This window comes from Siphateles boraxobius, unplaced genomic scaffold (assembly GCF_051911475.1).
Source record: "Siphateles boraxobius isolate OS27281-9 unplaced genomic scaffold, OSU_SipBor_1 2, whole genome shotgun sequence".
NCBI lineage: Eukaryota > Metazoa > Chordata > Actinopteri > Cypriniformes > Leuciscidae > Siphateles > Siphateles boraxobius.
In genome coordinates, this window is record NW_027508810.1 from 6477884 (window position 1) to 6486405 (window position 8522).

An 8522-nucleotide genomic window follows, 5' to 3' on the forward strand; every position below is an offset into this window, starting at 1 on the left:
ACAGACAGGCTTGATGTACACACACTAAACAAGACTACAAAGTAGAACAGCTGATGATGATGATGATGGTAATTAACTAAACAGAACACAAACATTGGTCATGTAATTTACTGCAGCTTAACACAATTAAACAGTTCTGCAATTAAGCAAGGCAGTATTAAGAAATTTGACTGGATTTGATTCAGATCCCTCAATATGATACACAACTTGCTGCAGAAACTCCCATGCGGGAGCACACTGCTTGGGGTAGTTGATATCAAGAACATAATATGCCTTGAAGCACACGTCAACTGCTCCAAGCAGTGTGCTCTAAGGGAGTGCCTGACCAGCTAATATAACAAATGCCTGAGAGGCACATTGCTGGGGATCTCCCAGCGCCAGGACAGTGGGGAATGGCTTTGATTGCTGGAGGAATTCCACCATATTTGTTCCAACCTAAAACAGACAGACAGAAAGATAGGTAAAAGAAAGTGAATATTGTGTAGAAGGTGAATTGTAAGCAAGATAATAGACTAGCAGTCTGTGTTATATTACAAGGAAGCCAAATGAGCTGTGGTTCTTAATTGGTGTGTTCTTTATGTGTGGGTCATGAATGTGTACAAGAAAATGTGGGTTGAGAACCACTGAATAATAAAACTTAACATCTTTAACTTCATTTTCTAGTCAGATTGCTACCTTGGATGGCATTGCCCAAAACTTAAATACTACTGAGGAACCTTGGATTTTTTTTTATTTTTTAAATCAGGTTTCACCCTTTAGCTTTCACATGAAACATGTCATTTGGATTGCCTTCTTTCAACTGTAAAGTATGGTTAGAATTAAGAATATTCTCTCTCAGAGTGGTGCTGAGAAACTGGTCCATTGTACTTACAGGCATTTGGTGTATGAACGCTGTCCGGGACTCTTCAGTGGAGTGCCGGATAGTCTTCTTCCCAACCCTGTAGAGGGCCTGTGGCACCATGGTGGGTAGCAGTGTTAGAGCTAGTTCCCCTTTGGCATCTGTAGGCATCTATTTCTTCATCTGAAAAGACAGAAAACAAGACAACATGAGTATTGTTAATAAGTCGAGACAATCTCACCAGTCACTCTTTGATTATCAAGCTAACATAATCAATTTAATGGAATACTGTGGCTTTTTTGTTTTAAAATGGGGCCCAATTTGCTAGTTAACTAATGTGGTTCTTTTGCAGCATTACCCATTTTTGTGAATGACAATCTATACTGTCCATCTTTTATTTCATTAACAACTGTAATGACATTAATGCAGAGATTAATATCTGGCCCATTTTATGCATAACAGCTTAAAGATAAGGCACAAGTTTCTAGGCAGTAAAATGCTCACCTCTAAAATTTTCGATCAGCTCAGACAGCGGTTAGCTGAAGAGTGACAAAGCTGTCCATTGACCTGGAAAGAACATAGCAATATAGAAGTTAGCAAACAATTTTCAGGTGATATTCTCAATTCATTCAGTTAACGGACGCTCTGAGGTAAAGTGTTCAGACTGCAGACTCAGCAACCATTGTATTTAATTGTACAGTACAATGTACGGCCAGCAATATTGTTATGTTTAATGACATTGTGGAATTACGATAATGTACTATTTTATGATTGTACTGTACAATTTAAATACAATCGTAGCTGAGTCTTCATTCTGAACACTTTACCTCAAAGCATCCGTAACAAATAAATGTAAATTTAATATAAAACTATGAAAATGGCGCTCTGTTGCGCGGCAGGGTTTTGAACAAGGTCCTGAGCCGTTGCTGGGCGCGGACAGACGCCAAATGGCGCCACAAGGTTATGAAAAATAGAACTTAAAGACCGTGTAAAGTGAATTCAGTAATTTTCTTCTAAACACATTAAATAGGTCATAACAGTTAAATGTATTTCTCAACAATGTGTACAAAGCATTTCAACCATTTTGACACCTAATTTCATGAACTTATCGTCATTTTTAATCATTCAAATCTGGCTGTGTGGTTAATAACACCTTCTCCTTTAGTTTGACAAACTTTACACGGACTTAAAACTAACGTTAGTTAACGTTAGATGTTACCACAGACTTGCCACGGTTAACTTGTTATCTCACCGTAGCAACTAGTCATGGTAATTTTGTCAGCAAATGGTGCTAAACTAACAACGGGGACATTGACACATAAAAGTTTACGTTACATCAACACTGAAAATACTCGCTTACCTTGAATACACGATGAAGTTTCACCGAAGAGGCACAGGCCAAAAGGATTGAGCGCGAAGCGACAGTTATTTCAAACGAGTCGACGACTGTGAGAAAATTCCAGAACTGCGCGGGCGCGGGCGCGGGCGCGCGCGGGGGTAGAGAGAGAGAAAGAGGCGTTTCTTCTTGCTCTTCTTCTGAATTTCTGGCACACTGATTTAAATAATATAGGGGCAAGGATGTAATATATGAACTTATATCTTCTATTTCTTAGTTAATATATCCATGTTTAGAGGGTGTGACATTTTATTTCTCCTACAAATGGTGATACTGTTTTATCATAATGTACACAATACGCAAGTGTGATTGGTCATTATTATGAACTATGTTGACATGATAATATAATAACTACATAAAATACACCCCTCCAACAAAAAAAAAATATATATAGAGAGAGAGAGAAAGCCAACCCTATAACCCAGAACATGGGTTACTCTTTGAAAAATAACCCAGAAACCCAAACAACCCAGGAATTGGGTCAAAATATTAGCCCTATAACCCAGAAAAGGGTTACTCTCTAAAAAAATAACCCATAATTTTGACCCAACACAAATAACCCAGAAAATGGGTTGAATAAATAACCCATGAGTTTTTAGTGTGTATCCATAAAAAATATAGAAAATTAAATAGTTTGAAGATCTATTTTAATTGATGTTCACACCCATTTAAGTTCTCACTTAAGTTATCTCGATAACTACCCTTATTCCCTGCTGAAAAATCAAGCACTGCTGGTCACCAGCATAAGGTTTTGCATACTGGTGGACTGGCACATGCTGTCTTTTGGGTGCTGATATAATTCAAGCAAGACCACAGCAAAACTTGTGTATGTGTTAAAAGATGTTGAAGTCTGTTTGAAGCCACCATTATGGTGATTAGTGTTTCATCATGTAACTTTTAGCTGGGCACTTGGCCCTCGACTGGTTGAACTAATTCTTTTTCAGCAATTGTTGAAAGTGCATGCTATCACTATTGACTACAATATTTGATCCCACTTCATATTAAGTGTCTCTAACTACTGTATACATACATGTTTTTACAATGTACTTGTATTTTAAAAAAAATAATACCTGCATGTAATTACATCTGTTATTAATTTCAGTAATTACATTTGTAATTACACTGTTGATCCTTCCCCTACCTCTTAATCCACCCTGAAACCTTCCCATACCACCAAACCTGTCCCTACAACCTTACCAGTATCCCACCTCAATAGCAACACAAGTGTTTTGCAATACAACATGCACATAATAAGTGCATTGTGTTTATTTTTTGATGTAAGTACATAGTGGTTATAACAACAATATTAATTTGTTAGATTTATATAGCGCTTTTCTGGCTACTCAAAGCGCTTTACATATAAGAGGAAATCTCCTCAACCACCACCAATGTGCAGCACCACCTGGATGAAGCAATGGCAGCCATATTGCGCCAGAACGCCCACCACACACCAGCTTACTGGTGGAGAGGAGACAGGGATAGAGGCCAATGGGCAAATGTGGCCAGGATGCCAGGGTTAAACTCTACTATTTTTTCTTAAGACATCCTGGGATTTTTAATGACCACAGAGAGTCAGGACCACGGTTTAACATCTCATCCGAAGGACGGTGCTTTTTGACAGTATAGTGTCCCCATCACTACACTGGGGCGTTAGGACCCACACAGACCCTAGGGAGAGCACCCCCTGCTGGCCTAACTAACACCTCTTCCATCAGCAACCTGTTTTTCTCAGGAGGTCTCCCATCCAGGTACTGACCAGGCTCAACCCTGCTTGGCTTCAGTGGGCAACTAGTCTTGGGCTACAGGGTGATATGGCTACTGATTAAAGACACCTAATATAAGTGTGAAATATATTTAATGCTCCTGCCTGCAATGACCTACCTTTTACTATGTACACTTTTTGGGATCAGTGACTGATAGCTGGAGTTTGACGTTCCCAAATAACCATTAAAGTCTTTAAAAACAGCAACTTTCAATTTTGAGCTTTCATTATCAATAGATCTTTCTTATCAAGAGCTCTTCTCATAACCTGTTATTGAAGAAAAATGCTTATGATTATGCTATTATTTGGCATTTTTCATTGTTTTCATATCTCTAAATGTTTTTGTTTTGCTATTAATATTTTTTTAGTTAAACCAATTAAATATATTTACACATATGATCTTAAATAGATATATTTAAATAAAGCAAATTAGATTCAAATGTGTCACCTCTAAGAAGGGCTTGAATCATTTTTTTGAGTGTAATAAGTATTTGTTAAAAATAAGCTAGCCTCTCTCGTTTATATTCTTTTGCATCTATTTATTACAAATGAGTTAGGCTAACTGATTTACATTCTGTTGAATGGATGTACTCAGATTGAGTTGGGGCTACATATATTTATTGGATGGAAATCCTGCCCACAACTTAATTGAGTTCATCCAATGAATATTTTTTTTGAGTGGAGCTATTAATAATTTTTTAGTTAAACCAATTAAAAATATTTACACATATGATCTTAAATAGACTTATATAGTCTGGCTTAAATAGGGCTTGAATCATTTTTTGGAGTGCACAATCTCTTTTTAACTGATTTGTGTAAAGATCATTTGAAACAGGAGACGCGTCCTTTGATCCTTTGAAACGTTTCACCAATAAGAATTTTACATTTTATAAAACATCAGATTAGGTTGATTAATAATGTAATCATAACTAAAAAAAATAAAATGTCCAGTTTTACTGTAAACCGAGGAAACAAAGAAATTACAATAATTGTATATTTCAATAAATCATATGTTTTAATCGTATAGGCCTATTGTTTTTCCTTTACACCATTAATGTGTTAAAAATAGAAATATGCAAGCAGAAATAATGCTTGTCCACAAAACACTGCTTGCATACAGACAGCTGGCCAACTCAAACTCAACCCCACAAGACCATGCTGGTGAACCAGCTTTACCAGCTCAGTGTTGCTTGAGAACAGCATGACTATGACTGTATTTGCCTATAAATGAGTATAAACCAGCCTGGACCAGATTTTTTTTAGCAGGGTTATCAGCCACTTTTGTTCACTGAATAAATAAATCATTGCTAGGTGTCATGATTAAATGATTAGCTGCACTTTAGTATTTTCATTAACCATTTTTTTCCCTACTCAGAACAGACAAACCTGCCACCCATTTACAACCTAGCAGTTTTCAACGCCTTGACAATTAGAAGAGTTTTTGTTAGAAGTAGGTCAACACATAGGCCGCATATGAGTATTTGACCCTTTGCAAACATGGGCCAAAGGAAGATGGGTCAAAGGAAATGGGGTCTTGCTTTCAGCAGTCAGGCTGAAAATAAAATCAAGTTTGTGACCTCACGTGCTGTTTACTCGTAAATCAATGTTTTACTCTATGATTCGTCAGTGTCCGCAGAACTTAAATGCTGTTGTAACCTTTCCAAAATCTTTTCCATCACCTTTTTTGCTCTGAGGTGAAGTTAACAATACCTGACATAAATAAGGAATGAATCAAGGAGAGAAAAAGCACTCAAAGGCTCTGTAGAAGAGGCAGATCATTAATCTTGTCCTAGTCCACAATGTCGTTCTTCACCACTAGATGTAGCTATGTCCCGTCCTTTACAACCTCATGCACGCTGCAGTAGGGAGAACATTAATCATAAACATTATCACTGCTAGAGATGCGATAAGATGCACATGTGCAAGGTTTCTATCAGTCGTTTTTAATGAGTATGTGGATACAAAGTAATTATTTGTATCTCTTTGTGTCTCATTGTTTAAACTTCACTTGAGGGACTAAAATTACATAGAAATTTTAACATCAAATTAAACACATAGTCATATCAGTGAAATACAAAATGTTTACATTTATATGTCAAGTTCACATGTCCTCATTTAAAATGTAAACATTAACAGAATATGCTATTTTGAATCTCCTCATTATAGGTCTGAAACACAGTAGGCCTATACTGTACATATGCAAACTTTCATGTGTTGTTTCACAATATGTTGTATGTTTTAAATGTAATAGTTAATGTTTTCTTCATCATTATGAATTGACCTCTTTCATTTATGTAAACAGGTGTTGTTTAACTTAGTAAACCTGTTTCAGAAGTAAAAATTGATATTTTTGTATAAACATATTACTACAGTATATTACTAGAATATGAGGAAAGTCTTTAGAAGACAATCACATTTGTCGATATTTGTCCTTACTTTACAAAAAATTGCTGTGGTATTCATAGCATTTTTCTTAAAAAAGACAAGACACTATATTATTAATATTTGGAATATAACTGTGGTAACTGTGGAATTGGCCACCACTGTCATTTGAACATATGTTTGATATGTAAAGTATAATTAAACAGCATTTTATTTCAGAGTAATTCACTGATATGGATACAGAATGGAAAGTGTACTTTATTAATAGACATTTCAATAATTTGGTTATTATTAAAAATGTTATGTGTTCAGCAAGCCATAACTCATAATGTGCTTTACCAGATGGGTGAGCTTGCAATGCACTGGCCAAGTGCTCGTGTTTGTGTAGCTACTTGCATAGAGTATGTAACAGTGAGCATTAAACAGAAGTTGCAATAGTCTTTTTGTCCTTATTGTGACGTATATCCAAGTGAAACGGCTTTTTGAAAAAGAAAACATGCAGAGACAGATTTTTTCCCCGTGGAATTGATTGGATGATTGTGGTTTGCTATTGGTGGATCTCTTGTGAGTGACAGGTTTCCCGCCCGCACGCTAGTAAACACGTCATCAGTGAAGAGAAGAAAAGAGAAGTCGCGTCGCTGCAAGAGGGAGGGGAAGATATTTTGATTAAAGAATAGGGGCACATTATTTTTTTTTTTAAAGTTAATAATGTGCACAGATAATAAATATAATAAAGAAAAAAATATAAAAAGAAAATAATTAAAACACACACACACACACACACACACACACACACACACACACACACACACACACACACACACACACACACACACACACACACACACACACACACACACACACACCTTGGACATGGTTAGAAAAGGCTTTAAAAAAAGCACACTTCTTTGCGTTTAGATAAGGCTGACAAAAAATGAATGGAAAAATGCTAAAATATGATACGAAGCAGTTTTTGATATAAAGGAAAAACCTAATAAAAGTCGTGTCAGAACAATATTACAATATTGTATGTTGTAATATGTCAGAAAATACCATTGTAAGCTATGAGGTCATATTTGAACAATTATTACACAAATTATTAAAGATCAATCAGTACATCAGCTCTCATGACAGTGAGTAAGTACACAGTGATCATTATTTTGTTGCTCTTGCACATGTGGCTGAATGAGAATAACTCATCATCTGTCATGAAGTCCTCATCGCCTACACACGGACACACACAGAGCGCGTGAGACGTCGTGTGTGTCCTGTGGTCCCTTTGAAGTGAATGGGCCGAGGGTCTGATTGAGCACCAGTGATTGTATTTGCTCAGCCCTCCTGATCGACTGAGATGAGTCTGTGATGCTATCACACACACAGGCCCGTCTCCGTCACACAGCTCCATTTATGGCCGTGCCGTTATTTGTGTTTGCTCAGAGATTAGTGTGGTATATGAGATGTGTGTCCATGCATCATGCAGTAACTCTGCGTCTGCATTTTGTGTTTGCCTTTATCAGACCTAAGTCTTTTTTTTACCCACTCTGTGTTTTTATCTCTGTTTTCTCAGTTTAGACAGACAGACTGGGGCAGACTCTGTACGCAGAAGAAAAGAAAAATAATAGTTCTTCTTAACATTACATTCAGCCCCGCAAAGAAGTTTGTTGTTTTAATTAAATGGGACTTTTCCACCTATTTGCACAACTCACTTCAGCACTGGATGTTTATTCAACTATGGCCAGTTTTATGTCCCAGGGGTTATTTTTATTTAAACTAACAGAGAGCATTTTTTTTTCTAATATGAAAGTTTTTGACTTTTTTTCAACAAGCTCATTATTTACTTTGATATTTTTCAAATGCATTAATCTATCGATTTTATTGTTTGAGCCTCGTCCCAGACCCAGACTTTTAATCCTAAACTCTGAAATTCCCATCTTACAATGTGTACTCATTTTAAACTTAAACCATGTAAAGTTTGTCATTGTGCAATGTGCAAAAATTTTAAAAACAAAAAAAGTTACACTTTTTTCATTAACCATTGTTAAATAATGGGACCGAATGTAAAGTGTTAACCCAATAATCTTCTAAAAGATTTATTTATATACCCTACAATCTTAGTAATAGAGCAGGGTTCTTGAGTTCACCCC

The 8522-nt window shown here is 36.3% G+C and overlaps 1 long non-coding RNA gene across 1 annotated transcript; it reads right to left on the reverse strand.

Annotated features, from left to right (window-relative positions):
* Nucleotides 1–313: 313 nt before the first annotated feature.
* LOC143744196 (uncharacterized) lies at nt 314–2292 on the reverse strand. The gene is made up of 4 exons (XR_013205796.1): nt 2199–2292; nt 1343–1405; nt 872–1021; nt 314–435 (listed from the first exon to the last, which is right to left on the reverse strand). It is a non-coding gene; the product is annotated as an uncharacterized LOC143744196 (long non-coding RNA).
* Nucleotides 2293–8522: the final 6230 nt, after the last annotated feature.